This window comes from Ammospiza caudacuta, chromosome 7, assembly GCF_027887145.1.
Source record: "Ammospiza caudacuta isolate bAmmCau1 chromosome 7, bAmmCau1.pri, whole genome shotgun sequence".
Taxonomy (NCBI): Eukaryota; Metazoa; Chordata; class Aves; order Passeriformes; family Passerellidae; genus Ammospiza; species Ammospiza caudacuta.
Genome location: NC_080599.1, coordinates 1931161 through 1945908, shown reverse-complemented (window position 1 = coordinate 1945908; position 14748 = coordinate 1931161). Strand labels below are relative to the sequence as shown.

Below are 14748 nucleotides of genomic sequence, written 5' to 3'. Positions count from 1 at the left end.
AGGAGATGGCTCCAGGAGCTGCAGCTGCATTGTCCTACAGCCAGAGGTTCCTGTGCCAAGGGCTGGCAGTGATTGTGTCCCAGGCACTTCTCAGCACCTTCCCGGTCCTGACTGATTGAAGCTCTCTGTGTTTCTGTGCTGTGCCCAGGGTGGCTGCAGGCAGTGCCCTGGCCGTGCTGGGCTGGCAGAAGATCTGCTCATCAAGAGAAATGTGCTTTTGAAGCTCTTCTTGGTTACCAGGAGCTGCCTCTGTGCCAGGAACCCAGCCCAGCTCATCAGCACAGACACAGCACAAGGACTTTAATGAGCCTCTGGGGCTTTGTGCTGAGGGCATCAACCTCAGTCTCTGAGAGGGAGCTGAAGAAACCTCTCCAGAACTCCAAGTCAGAATCCAACTCCAAAGTTTCTTGGACTTTTAATGGGTCCCACTGAGGGACACACCTGAGAAAATATCCCCAGGCTCCAGGCAGAGAACTGGAGGCAGTGATGACAGCTGGGGACAAAGAGAAGCCAAGTCTTAGTGCCCTGGGGCACAGCAGGGTCTGTGCCACCAAGGGCTGTGAGGAGACACCTTGTCCTGAGGCCCTGGGACTTCCTGGCACAGCTCCAGCCTGGCGGGGCACTGTCAGCCCCTTGTCCTGCCCTCAGCATCCCCCCCAGCCCACATCCCAGTGCCCTCAAGGATCTGCTGGAAGGAGTCCTTTGGGAGCCTTGCTCAGGAATGGCCCTGGGGGCTCCTGAATGCTCCCTTCAGGGACTGCAGGTTTTTCAAAGGACTTTGGGTTTGGCTTTTGCCTTGGAGTCTCTGAGAGGTTTGGGCAATGATGGCCTCCAATTATCTGCTGTAATTAGTCCCTGGAGAGGCTTTGTCAGTAACAATATTCAGTGGGACTCATTAATACTTCAGGGTACTTCAGTTATTTTAAGGTACTTGGTGTTTCCCTTTTGATCCAGACTCTGTGAGAGGTTTGTGCAATCATGGCCCCAATTATCTGCTTTAATGAGTCCCTTGAGAGCTTTGTACTGACACTCAGTGGTGCCTATTAATACTTTGAAGTACTCAGGGTTTTTTAAGTACTTTGGATTTTCCTTTCCTTTCTGAATCTCTGAGAGCTTTTTGTGCCATTCTGGCCTCCACTTCTCCAAGGAGTTCATGAGGAGCTTGTGTTGGAATGGACCTCAGTGGGACCCATTCATGCCTCGAGACACTTTTAGTGTTTCTTTTGACTTTGACTCCTGCAAAGCTTTGTGGAATCTACTCTCAGGCCCTGAGGTTCCAGGGCTCAGCTCTAAATGCACCACGGGGATCATTAGGATCAAGCAAGTCCTGACAAACCATGACTCTGCCTTGATTTCTCTGTTCTAGTGCAGTTCATCAGGTAGATTTCCTTTTACAGTTATGGAGAAATTTTTCAAAGACCTTCTAAGCATTAGTTATTCCTATCTTATAGGGTATATTTTTTTGCTGTTCCTATTATACAAGATGTGATTGCAGCATTCAGTGCTTGATATTGATCCAGGCTATCTCCTAAGGAGGTCTGGCCAGGTCAGAGAAGTTGTACCTTGAGAGGTGATCCATTGCGGACAATCTTGCCACACATTCCCCAACCCCATGTAAGAAATGATTTTCACTTCCAAAAATTTATGGTTTCTTATGGCCTTATCAAAATACAACAGAAGACTGAATAAAGAGAAGGATACAATGCCAGGAGCAAAGGATTCAGTCACTGTGTGCTCATCTACAAAATGAATATTCTGTCTTTTATACCTCTAACCTCCCCCAAAGTTTTTTCAATCAACTCCTTCTTCACTGTCCAGTCCTGGGGATCAATGTCTTACACCTTGATTGGAGGTCAGGTGCTGCCACAATAACAAGCCGACCCTCCCAAATGCCCCGACTACTGAGGCCATCCTGTGATAACAGTGCAAGGGAGAGGGAAAGGATAACTATACATCCACCAAACTTCTCTTAACATATATTTAATATATACCCCTTAATTGTGCTAGTCAACCAAAAGATTACTCATCTAAAACAAATCCCCTTTTCATTTTCTAGAAGTCATTTTTCTTGAAAGATTAAGTAAAATATTTTCTCACTCTCTTGAATGAGTTGTACCAGCATCTGTTCATCTGGCTAAGGACAGTTGGAACAGGAGAAAAAAAATCTCAGATTTTCCTTAGACACACTTATTTGGAATAAACAAAAGGACATCCCAGAGGTCCATTATGGCTTTGACTCCCATCTACCATGCCTATGTGGCTGCTACCCATAGTCAGTGTATCTTAGGGGTGAGTACAGAGGCCAACTCGGTCCTGCCCTCCAGTCCCTGTTGACTTAAAAGAGGAATTACAGATGTCAGGTATGGCCTTTTGTCCCTACCTTACCATGCCTATGGGGTTGCTACCCACAACAGGGCTATGGAGCCTTCTTGGTAGCAAACAAAGGGCCAACCCGATCTTGCCCTCCTTCCTTTGTCTTTTTTTCTTAAAGAAGCTGTCCTATTACCTTTTACATTCCCTTGTGTACTTCCTTTCAACAGATGCTTGTAATTCTCAGGCAAGAAAACAGGAAGACAATTCTTGAGCTGGTTGATGGAAGTTTGACTCTACTTTTTGGGCATCGTGTTTTTTTTCTGGATGTCTTTCAGTCTCTGCTTGAGAGTCAATCTTCTTTCACCCAGCCTGGATGTTAAAATCCACTCTTTGGGTTCTTGTACTGGGCCTTTGACTCTGTTGCCATGAGTCCACCCCCGCTCTGCAGTTTGCACGTCCGATTTGGTAGTGAGCACTACCTGAAAGGGACCTTCCGACTGGGGAGTTAGAGGCTGATCTCTCCATGACTTAATCATCACCCAATCCCTGAAATTAATATTATGGATTCTGAAATCCAGGGTGGTAGTTTGAGGAATTGCCCTTTTATGTCTTAGTCCTTCTAAGGTTTGTGCTATGGACAGCACTTATTTCTTGGCACTGGTTTCCCCTTCCTCATAGGTGGCAACCTTCTGGGGTGAGGTCAGGAAGGGTAACACAAACATTATTTCATAGGGTGACACCCCCAGATCTGACTGGGATTGGGTTCTAATTCTTAATAAGGCCAAAGGGAGACATTTTATCATGACATTTGGGGTTCAATCATTAGCTTAACTAGAGCTCTTTTAAGAGTTTGATTCATCCTCTCTACACAACCGGAGCTCTGTGGATGCCATGGAGTGTGTAATTCCCATTTTACTCCCAGGGCCTGAACAACTTTCTGCAATATCTTTGATGTGATATGAGTTCCCCAATCTGAATCAATCCTGCTTGCCATCCCATATCAGGGAATGATTGATTCTAGAAGTGTTTTACTCACAACATTGGCATTGGCTTTCACAGCGGGTACCACCTCTACCCAAAGAGTCATATGATCTACTATCACTGGCAAAAATTTCCACCATTGTACCTGAGGAAGCTTGGTAAAGTCTACTTGGATGTTTTGGAAGGGCTGTAAGGCTAGTTCTCACCCTCCCCTGGGTGTTTTCCTTATAATTTTCTTTTTTACTTGTTGACATATCACACACTCTTCAGTTACTTGCTTTGCTATTCTGAAAATTCCTATGCATCTCCAATCCCTTAGAAATTGATCGCTTAGCACTTGTGTATCCCCATGTTTTGTTCCATGTATGCCTTCTAGTATTTTCTTGGCAAGGGGTTTATTCAACATTTGCCTCCCATCTGCTAATCTCCACTTCCCTTCGTTATTTTTCTTGGCTCCTATTTTAATGACTTCTTCCTCTTCTGTCAAACTGAATATGGGGACTTTTTGCTCTCATGGGTGTTAATACTATTATTAGTTTTTCTGTCTCTGATTCAGTTGCATTTTTAACTTCTAAATTGGGTAAATTGTTCACTCACACCTCCTGCTTCACCTCTTTTTTATGCCCTTTAACATACACCACTGCTACTTCCTCTAGTAACTGTAAATGAGACAGAGTAAAGATCCATTCTGAATTAGGTGAAGTGTTTCTAACTCTTCTAAAACACGTTTTTCATGAATCAGTCCCTTTCCCTTTGAATTGAATAAACCCCTCTCTTCCCAAAGTTTTCCAAATGCATGCACTACTCCAAAAGCATATTTTCAATCTGTATTTATTGTTCCCCTTTTCTGTGCTAATATTTCCAGATCTCGTTTTAGGGCATACAATGTTTGGGCTGACCAGCTGGAAGGTAACTTTCTCTTTTCTATGGCCACTAACCCTTCATGCACTATAGTATACCCCGGATGCCCTGTGCCCCTTTATTACCTGTGAAGATCCATTGATGTACAATTGTTTCCCACCTTGGAGTGGTTTATCTGTTAGGTCCTTTCTTACTTTAGTTTGATAGTTTATAACCTCTAGGCAATCATGTATTAGTGCCTCATCTGGTTTGCCATATAAGAACTGGGCAGGGCTGAGTTGGTTACTCACAATTAGCTCTAAATCATTATATTTTAGGATCACTTCATCATTTAACATACAGAGATCTTTGAGCCATTTCTCATCCTTTTTGCTTAGGATGCTTCTAACTGAGTGTGGGGTATATATTTTCAATTTTCCTCTAAGGGTTAATGTCTAGGTTTTAAAAGACAGGTGTCTGCTAAGGAAGGCAGGAGCCTTCCTTGAAATGGAAAATGTAAACCCCCTCCCTCTGAATTATTATAATTTTGAAATTAAGAGGCTCTCAGGAAAGCAATATGGGAATAGGAATAACAGTTATTTACTAGGAAAACTAAAAATACAAATGTAATAGTACAAAGAAAAAGAACCAACCTATTGACAGAGTCAGAATACCTGTTGGTCAGGGTGTTTGGAGCAGTCCCACTGAATGGTGGCTGCCATGCTCCTCCATGACAGATGTGGTTCTGTTGGAGCAGGGATTCTCTAGAAGGGTGGAGTTTTCTTCTGAAGACCCAGTGGTGGTGTAGAGGCCTGGTCTTCCTCTGGGAATCCAGTGGGGAAAAGGCTGCTCCTCTGGGAGTCCAGTGGAAAGGCTGTACTGGTGTCCCAAATTCTCAGATTATACCCAGGACGGAATGCTTGGCTCCTCCCTCTGGGTGGAGCATCTCACAATGGGATGATGTAATTTTGATCAGTCATGCAGTGATATTCAATAGCCCATTTACAGCAGATGTCTCCCCAGAGGGAGGATTGGTTTGTGGAAGAGATTAGGAAAACTGCCCAATTAACAGATGATAACTGCCACATCTCTAACAGATGGCAAATAGAATACACATATTGCCTTGCAAACCAGGACATTATCCACCCCTTATTCTATTTCCATCTACATCACAATGAAACCTTACACACTGTCCTCACTTAAGACTGGGTTTCCCTGTGGTACACAACGGCTTTTTCCATCTTTCTGCATTACCCACCAAGTGTAACCAGGTCCTTGAACACAAAAAATCCCATGGATGGGTTTGTCTTTGCCTGAGGTGGGAGTAATCCAAGCAGTCTTTCCTAAAATACCTTTCATGTGTACAACAGGGACTTTATCTCCATCCACTGTGTGCAGGGGTTCAGACTGGGCAGGACCAGCTCGATTGATGGACCTTCGGGAGTTGACCATTTAGATGGCTTTTGCTAAGTTCATTTCCCAATTTCTAAAAGTTCCCCCTCCAAGTGCCTTAAGGGTAGTCTTAAGCAGTCCATTGCACCGTTCAACTTTCCTGGCAGCTGGTGCATGATAGGGGATATGATAAATCCATTCAATACCACGTTCCCTGGCCCAGGTGTTGATAAGGCTGTTCTTGAAATGGGTCCCATTGTCTGACTCAGTTCTCTCAGGGGTGCCATGTCTCCACAGGACTTGCTTTTCCAGGCCCAGGATGGTGGTCTAGGAAGTAGTGTGAGGCACAGGGTTGGTCTCCAACTATCTAGAAGTGGCTTCCACCATGGTCAGCACATAGCGCTTGCCCTGGCGTGTCTGGGGCAGTGTGATGCAGTCAATCTGCCAGGTCTCCCCATACCTGTACTTGGACCACCGCCCACCGTACCACAGGGGCTTCACTCGCTCGGCCTGCTTGATGGCAGCACAATTCTCACAGTCATGGATAACCTGAGAAATACTGTCCATAGTTAGATCCACCCCTCTGTCTTGTGCCCACTTATAGGTGGCATCACTGGCCTGATGGCCTGAGGCATCATAGGCCCATCAAGCTAGGAACGACTCCCCCTTATGTTGCCAATCTAGGTCTATTTTGGACACCTCTATCTTTGCAGCCTCGTCTACCTGCTTGTTGTTTTGGTGCTCCTCATTAGCTCTACTCTTGGGGACATGGACATCTACATGGCAGACCTTCACAGGTAGCATCCCTACCCCGGTAGTGATGCCTTTCCACTCATCAGCAGCCTAAATTGGTTTTCCTCTATGCTGCCAGTTGGCCTCTTTCCACCTCTCCAGCCATCCCCACAGAGCACTGGCTACCATCCATGAATCAGTGTAGAGGTAGAGCTTTGGCCACTTCTCTCTTTCTGCAATGTCCAGGGCCAGTTGAATGGCTTTGAGTTCAGCAAGATTACTTGATCCACCTTCTCCTTCAGTGACCTCTGTGACCTGTCATGTGGGGCTCCATACAGCTGCTTTCCACTTCTAGTTCATCCCTACGATGCAACAGGAACCATCAGTGAAAAGAGCGTAGCCTGTTTCCTCTGGGGGCAGTTGGTTATATGGAGGAGCCTCTTCAGCCCGTGTCATTGGTTCTTGTTCTTCATCTATGACACCAAAATTTTCACCTTCGGGCCAATTTGTAATTACCTCTAAAATCCCAGGGCGATTCAGTTTACCTATACGGGTGCGCTGAGTGATAACAGCAATCCACTTTCTCCATGTTGCACTGGTGCCATAGTGAGTGGAAGGAACCTTGCCTTTGAACATCTACCCCAGCATGGGTAGTCGGGGTGCCAGGAGGAGTTGCGCTTCTTACCAATCACGTCTGAGGCAGCTTGGACTCCTTCATAAGCAGCCAAGATTTCCTTCTCTGTGGGAGTGTATTTGGCTTCAGAGCCTATGTGGCTTCGACTCCAAAATCCCAGTCGTCGGCCCCAAGTCTCCTCAGGCACCTTCTGCCAAAGGCTCCAGGACAAGCCATGGTTCCCGGCTGCAGAGTAGAGCACGTTCTTCTGATCCTGTCCTGACCAGGCCAAGGACTACTGCATGAACAATCTCCTGCTTAATCTGGACAAGGCTTGTTGCCGCTCAGGGCCCCAGTGGAAAGTGTTCTTCCTGCGGGTGACCAGGTAAAGAGGGCTCACGATCTGACTGTACTCAGGAATATGCATCCTCCAAAAACCTATGGCACCCAGGAAAGCCTGCATCTCTTTCTTATTGGTGGGTGGAGACATTGCTGTGATCTTGTTGATGACGTCTGTAGGAATCCGTCGCCGTCCATCTTGCCACTTCATTCCCAGGAACTGAATCTCACGAGCTGGTCCCTTTGCTCTTTATAATGGCGAAACAGCTCCCCGGATGATTTGGATGATTTCCTTTCCTTTCTCAAACACTTCTGCAGCTGTGTTCCCCCACAAAATGTTGTTATAAATATATTGCAGATGTTCTGCAGATGTTCTCACCCCTTTCTAGTGCAGTCTGGATCAGTCCATGGCAGATGGTAGGACTGTGCTTCCACCCCTGGGGCAGTCGGTTCCAGGTGTACTGCACGCCCCTCCATGTGATAGCAAACAGAGGCCTGCATTCTGCTGCCAGAGGAATGGAAAAAAATGCATTGGCAATGTCTATAGTGTTCAAAAACACATAATCACGGGGGATTATATGTGGTGCTTTTTATTAAGAGCTCTGGCAATCGGGGTATATTCAACCCAAATCTGTCTCCGACCATACATCCAAAATGATCATGTTTTATACTCTATCGTTACATAACTTTCATGTTAATTATTAAACTTATATTGTTCTATTGTATACATAAATTTAGCCCCCTCTGAATTTCCAACATAGTTTCTCACTATTCTTCTTATGGTTATATAATAATTACATTTAATTACTAAACAATCATCACATCTAACAATTATATAATTTATCATACTGCTTACGCAGGTGCAGTTGATCAGGGACAGCACAAAGCCTTACATTTTAGATTCTATCTTTAACTTTTTCCAAGGTTCCACTATCATTCTTCCCTCTTTGAAAGCATTTTTACTTCACTATAGGTGTAAATGTTTTCACTTGATACAGTCCTTTATTCCTCAGTTCATACTTGGTTCTTCAAATCCAGGGTTGATGTAAACATTGTCGTGGATGCTGTTACGAACTGAAGAACCAGAAGATGGTGGGCGTGGATCTTGTGTTAGTGCCTTTATTATCCTCTGGTTCCAGGATGTTTTCTTCTGTATCTCTCCCTTTAAGATGCTGTAAACTAACCAAGTTGCTAAGAATACAATTAGTAAGATTATCACACTTTCAATGATAGATTTAATCCATGAACTCACATTCCACCCTAATCCTTTAAAGATTTTTCTTAATCAGCTTGTAGCCAAATCCTTTTGCTCTTCTTGTGCTTCATGATCTATTTGTTTCAACTGATTGATGTCATATTCTACATCTGCAGTTACATTTGGGATATGAACGCAGCAATGATCAACTTGTCCCTTTAAAAATCCACATACTCCATGCTCTTTCAGGAGTAACATATCTAGGGCAAATCGATTTTGTAAAGTCATTTTTGTGGTGACTTGTAATTGTATATTCAATTCTTTAAATCTTTCCCGGGTGACTCTTGCCTACCTACCTGACCTGTAAGTTTGTACAGCATCTCTCTGCTCTTATAGTTTGCTATAGGACCAAGCAATGACTCTAGGGCCCATCCAAATTTCACTCCACTAAAGGGTTCTTGCCAAGTGTCATCTGGATTTTCATTGTCTAGAACTTCTCGTCTTGCTCTTATCTGCAGAAGTTCATGTTTTCCATTAAATGGGGACTTTTTCCAAATTGGACATAAGGTTGGGAGGCCTAAAGTAATCTCCTTTACTTTCCTGTCTACAGGCAGATGTATTGTCCAGGTACCATCACTTGCTTCCCATACAAATTGTCCTGGACCTCGGATTGTAATCCTGGTACACCCTATAATTACTTTATAATTCACTCTGCCTTGTTTATGCTTGATCCCTTTGCAAGCACAACCAATTTGTAGGGCTATTGCCAGGGGTGGCATCTGTTTTATTTCTTCATCATCTGAAGTGCAGTCGTAAGTTTTATTACATGCCCACCAACTTACTTTGTCTGCCCTCGTTCTGCTACTAGTGTCAGTGTTCGTTATTGCTGGATCTGTTTCATTCTCGGGGCCTTCCCACCTAATAGACCAAGGGGTGATTGCCATATATTGGAATCTTTGAAGAATACTCACAGACTGCACACTGTCCCAAGGTTCTATCTGATCTTTCTTATCCTTGGCCTCACATTCCCATACCAGAGTTGTTTCTGTAACTTGCCTTGATTCGGGTACCAGTTTACATGTAATTGTTTTGTTTTTTTGTATTTCAGGTAGTTTTGATGTTATGATTCCCCAATTTGCTGGGTCTCCTGCTGCCTTTGGTATTGGCAGACAGGCAGTTATTCGGCTGGTGTTTTGCATTATGGCAAAATCTTTGACTAATCCAATCATTACATTCTCAGCCCGAACTGCATTAGAAACCTTTATCACCTGTGTTTCTGTTTGTACCTCTCTCTTCATTCTAGAATGAAGAGTGGTTAGTTGATCATTTTGCATTCCACATGCCAAAGATATTAATAACCATAACGTTAGCACAATTACTGATAGCATTCTGAAAGCAATTAAACACGTCTTATCTGCAGCCTTTGCTCATTCCAGAGTTTATACAGTCCGTGATCCAGGATGGACTTTCTTCACTCGGGTATAGTGGATCCAGGGTTCCACGCCGGCTACTTTGACTGCTGTAAAGGTTGTCAGTAGTACCTGATGGGGTCCACTCCACTTTTCTTTCAGCAGTTCCTCGTTCCAGTTCTTGATGTACACCTCGTCTCCTAGATGTATGTTATGGACTGGGTTCTCAAGAGTCACTGGTCTATTCCACACGAGGATACTCCGGAGCTGAGCTAAAGTTTTCCCGAGAGACAGAACATAATTATACACTTCCTGCTTTCCTGTGACGTGTACATTAGGGTTAGGCTCAGGAGATTCATATGGTTTCCCATACAATATCTCATGAGGACTGACTGACATCCCACTCCTAGGCTTTATCCGAATCCTCAACAGTGCTATTGGCAAAGCCTGGGGCCACTGCAATCTGGCTTCTTGGCATATTTTACTGATTTGCCTTTTTAGTGTCTGATTCATCCTCTCTACCTGTCCACTTGACTGGGGTCTCCACGGTGTGTGGAGGTCCCAATTTATCCCCAGCAATCTACTTACCTCTCTTACTATTGTAGCTATGAAATGGGGTCCCCTATCTGATGATACCCCTAGGGGTACTCCAAATCTGGGAATAATCTCCTGTAGTAACCACTTAACTGTTTCCTTTGCTTGGTTCGTGCAACAGGGAAGGGCTTCTGGCCACCCAGAGAATGTGTCAACCCCCTCTAACAGGTATTTGTATCCTCGAGTCCTTGGTAGCTCTACAAAATCTACCTGCCAATAGTCTCCTGGCTCTATTCCTATCCGAATTCTTCCTAACTGTTCCTGTCGCCTGGCCACTGGGTTGTTTTTCAAGCAGATACCACATTTTGCCATTACTGATTTTGCCATTGTTAACATCCGTACTGAAATTAAACTCTGCTTTAGTAATTTTACCAATGCCTCTGCTCCCCAGTGACATTTGTTATGTTTAATTTGTAGAACCTCTCTCATTATCAAGGGGGGTACCACTATTTGTCCTTGTGTGGTTACATACCATCCTTCTGAATTCTTTTGTGCATTTAACAAATGTGTCAGTCTCTCATTTTCTACTGAATATTTTGGTTTTGGAGGCAAATTGAATTGGGATACATTAAGCTTCAAAGGTATCAATGCTATTGTTGTTTGTACCTCCCAAGCAACCTGTCGGGCTGCCCAGTCTGCCTTTCAATTTCCCTCACGGATTTTGGAGTTTCCTGATTGGTGTGCTTTGCAGTGTATGATTGCCCCTTGTTCAGGTTTTTGTACTGCCTTTATCAATTGCAGGACTGCATCCTGATGTTTAATGTGCATAGCCCGAGAAGATAACAGTCCTCTTTCTTTCCACAGTTCTCCGTGTACATGCACCACTCCAAAAGCATATTTTGAGTCAGTCCAGATATTTACCTTTTTCCCTTCACTTAATTCTAGTGCCCTGGTTAAAGCAACCAGTTCTGCCTTCTGGGCAGATGTATTTGGTGGTAATGCCTTTGCCTCCACTACTGTATTGACTGTTGTTACCGCATATCCAGCGTATCTGGTTCAGTTTTCCATGAAGCTGCTCCCATCTGTAAACAGCTCCCACTCCAGCTGCTCTAGTGGGATGTCTTTCATGTCTTCTCTTGCTGAATAGGTGTACTCTATTACTTCTAAACAGTTGTGTTCTAATGGGCCTTCTTCAGTTGTGGTACCTAGGAACAAAGCTGGATTCAAAAGGTCAGTTGTTTTTAATGTGACATCATCCTGTTCAGTCAGAACTACCTGGAATTTCATCATCCTGCTGGGAGATAGCCAATGGCCCCCCTTTTGTTCTAAGACAGTGGTTACCATGTGTGGTACATAGACATCTATGTGCCTTCCCATAGTAAGTTTCCTGGCTTCTTGTATCAGGATCACAGTAGCTGAGACTGCCCACAGACATGGGGGCCACCCGGCACTTATGTTGTCGAGTTGTTTGGAAAAGTAGCCCACTGGCCTTTTCCAGCTTCCCAGACGTTGGGTCAGGACTCCTAGTGCTAGGCGCAGCCTTTCATGTACAAACAGCTGAAAATCTTTAGACAAATCAGGTAACTCTAATGCTGGAGCAGTTGTCAGTGCTTCCTTTAATTTTAGGAAGGCTTCTTTCTGTGGTTTGCCCCAGGCTTCATACAGGGGTTTTGCAATCAGTCCATAGTCCATGATCTAAAAGCGACACCATCCTGCCATCCCAAGGAAGACTCGCAGCTCATGTGAATTCTGGGGCTCTGGAATAGCACAAATAGCTTGGATACGGTTAGTACCTAGTTTTTGTTGCCCTTGTGAAATTTCACATCCCAGGTAAATCACAGTATGTTGTGCAATTTGTGCCTTTCCTCTGGATACTTAATAGCCTCCCATTCCCAGTGAATTTAAAATCTCAATGGTTACCTTTATACAGGTTGCTCTTTCTTCTGTAGCTATTAGTATATCATCAACATACTGCAACAATAAGTATTCGTCTCTTGGTACTTGCCCATTTTCAGTCCAAATCTCCAGTTCCTTTGCCAATTGGTTTCCGAATACGGTCAGCGAGTTCTTGTAGCCTTGTGGGAGTCGTGTCCATGTGAGCTGGGTGTTTCTTCCATCCCCTGGGTTTTCCCACTCAAAGGCAAACAGTTTCCTACTTTCTTTGTCAAGGGGGATGCAGAAAAAGACATCTTTTAAATCAATTACGGTAAACCATTTATATATCTCCTTTTCGGATGTTAGCAATGTATAAGGATTTGTTACCACTGGATAAATGTCCTTTGTTATTTTATTTATTGCTCTCAAATCCTGCACTAATCTATATTCACCATTTAGCTTCTTTACTGGAAATATCGGTGTATTAAATTCTGATTCACATTCTTCTAAAATTCAGTATTTCAAGAATTTCTCAATAATCTTTACTATTCCTTGCCGTGCTTCTGGTTTTATGGGATATTGTTTGACTTGTACAGCCCTTGGCCCTTCTTTTAACTCTATGTGCACTGGTTGTGCCAATTTAGATTTCCCTGGTATATCTGTCTCCCATACAGAGGGAATCACTGCATCTTCTACCTCCCTAGGGATAGAGGGAACAGGTTTTTCTTTGATCATTAATATCTGTCCCATCTTTGATTCAGGTATTTTCATTATAAGCTGTCCATTTTCAAAGGTTATTACTGCATCAAGTTTTGCTAGCAAATCTCTCCCTAAAAACGGAATTGGACACTCAGGTACATATAAAAATTCATGTGTTATAATCTTGTTTCCAAAACACAAATCTAGGGGTTGCAGGAAAGGCCGTTTTTCCTCTTTCCCTGTAGCGCCGACTATTGTCGTTTCCTTGTCCCCAATTTGTCCTTGCAAATGATTCAATACAGAAAAAGTAGCTCCCGTATCTATTAGAAATCTGACCTCTTTATGCCCTAACTGTATATTTACAACAGGTTCCTTAACTTGTTCTACCGGTTCAACGTCTAGTCAGCTGGTATACTCCCCCAGGATAATCTCCTTGGTAGCCTGCTGGAACTGATTGCCCTGGTCAAACTGGTTATTCAAACTTGGGCAATTTCGCTTCCAATGTCCCACCCCATTGCAATATGCACATTGATTCAGGCTTAACCCCTGGGTAACTGGTCTCCTACCCCAACCATTCCTGTCACACCCCCTGAAATTTGGGTTCCCTCTCCCCTGTATTACTGCCAAAAGATTCTGCTGCTGCCTTTTACTAGCTTCTTTTACCTGATTGTTATATACCTTCCAAGCAACCTCGAGTAACTTATCCAAATTCCTTAATTCTTCCCCTTCTAATTTTTGCAATTTTCTACGAATGTCATCCTGTGATTGGCCCAAGAATATGAGAGCGAGCTGAACCTTTGCTTGCTCTGTATCCATTTGGAGGTCTGCATATTTCCTTGCTACCTCCTTAAGCCTCTCCAAAAACGCAGTGGGAGATTCCTTCTTTTCCTGTCAAACCTCATATAGTTTGGACCATTTGATAGTTTTGGGCACAGCATTCTGAACTCCTGTTTGGATCCACTCTTGATATTTCCATAATCTCCTCATATCGCACAATAAATTAGGGTCCCAATTTGGATCCTCAATTGGGAAATTCACATCTAAATTCCCTGTTACCAGCCCATTTCTAATATCTTCTCTTGGCCTCTCTTTGGCTGCCTTAAGTACCATTTCTTTTTCAATAGAATCCATCAGAGTATCTAATATTACTTGTATGTCATCCCAGTCAGGATTTTGAGTTTTCATAACCATTTTTACTACACGTGCCACTTTATCAGGATTTTCTCTATAAGTTCCGGCTGACTGTTTCCAAATAATTACGTCTGCCGGGGAAAAAGGCCCTTTTACAAATACTGGCCCTTCCACTCCTACACCTTGTCGCAAGGGGGCAATCACAGTCCGTTTTTGTTTCCTTATGCCGTCTCTATGCACAACAGGAGCAAGCTTTGCCTGACCCCGGATTCTATGGGCCATTGGGGTCACTGATTCATTACCATTGCTATCTTTTTCACTCGCATACCTCTTTCCCCTTTCTATCACAGTTAGATTTTGCTTATTTTGCGAGGAGGAGGGATCGGGTGATAATGGGAGAGGAGGATAAAGAGGGAAAGGTGTACTAGACGAGACAGGTTCAGGGGTAGGTGGGTGAGGAGCAGGTAGTGGGATAGCGACAGATGAAACAGGTGGGATAGGGTTAGGTTCTCTTGTTCCTATTGGAGCTACTTGTAAATCAATATCTGTATAATTTTCCCTACTCGAGCTTTCTTTTAACGCCAAGTGTTCTAAACAACGTTCCTCACAAACCCCACACTTTGCAGATGTTTTAACCATTAATAATCCACATTCATTCTGCCATTCTGGCTTTCCCCATAAGTAGAAAAAGAGAT

General features: G+C 43.8%; 1 pseudogene; it reads right to left on the bottom strand.

Moving 5' to 3' along the window:
• Positions 1–14748, bottom strand: part of LOC131560158 (zinc finger protein 850-like) — a 596580-nt pseudogene that overhangs the window by 580652 nt on the left and 1180 nt on the right.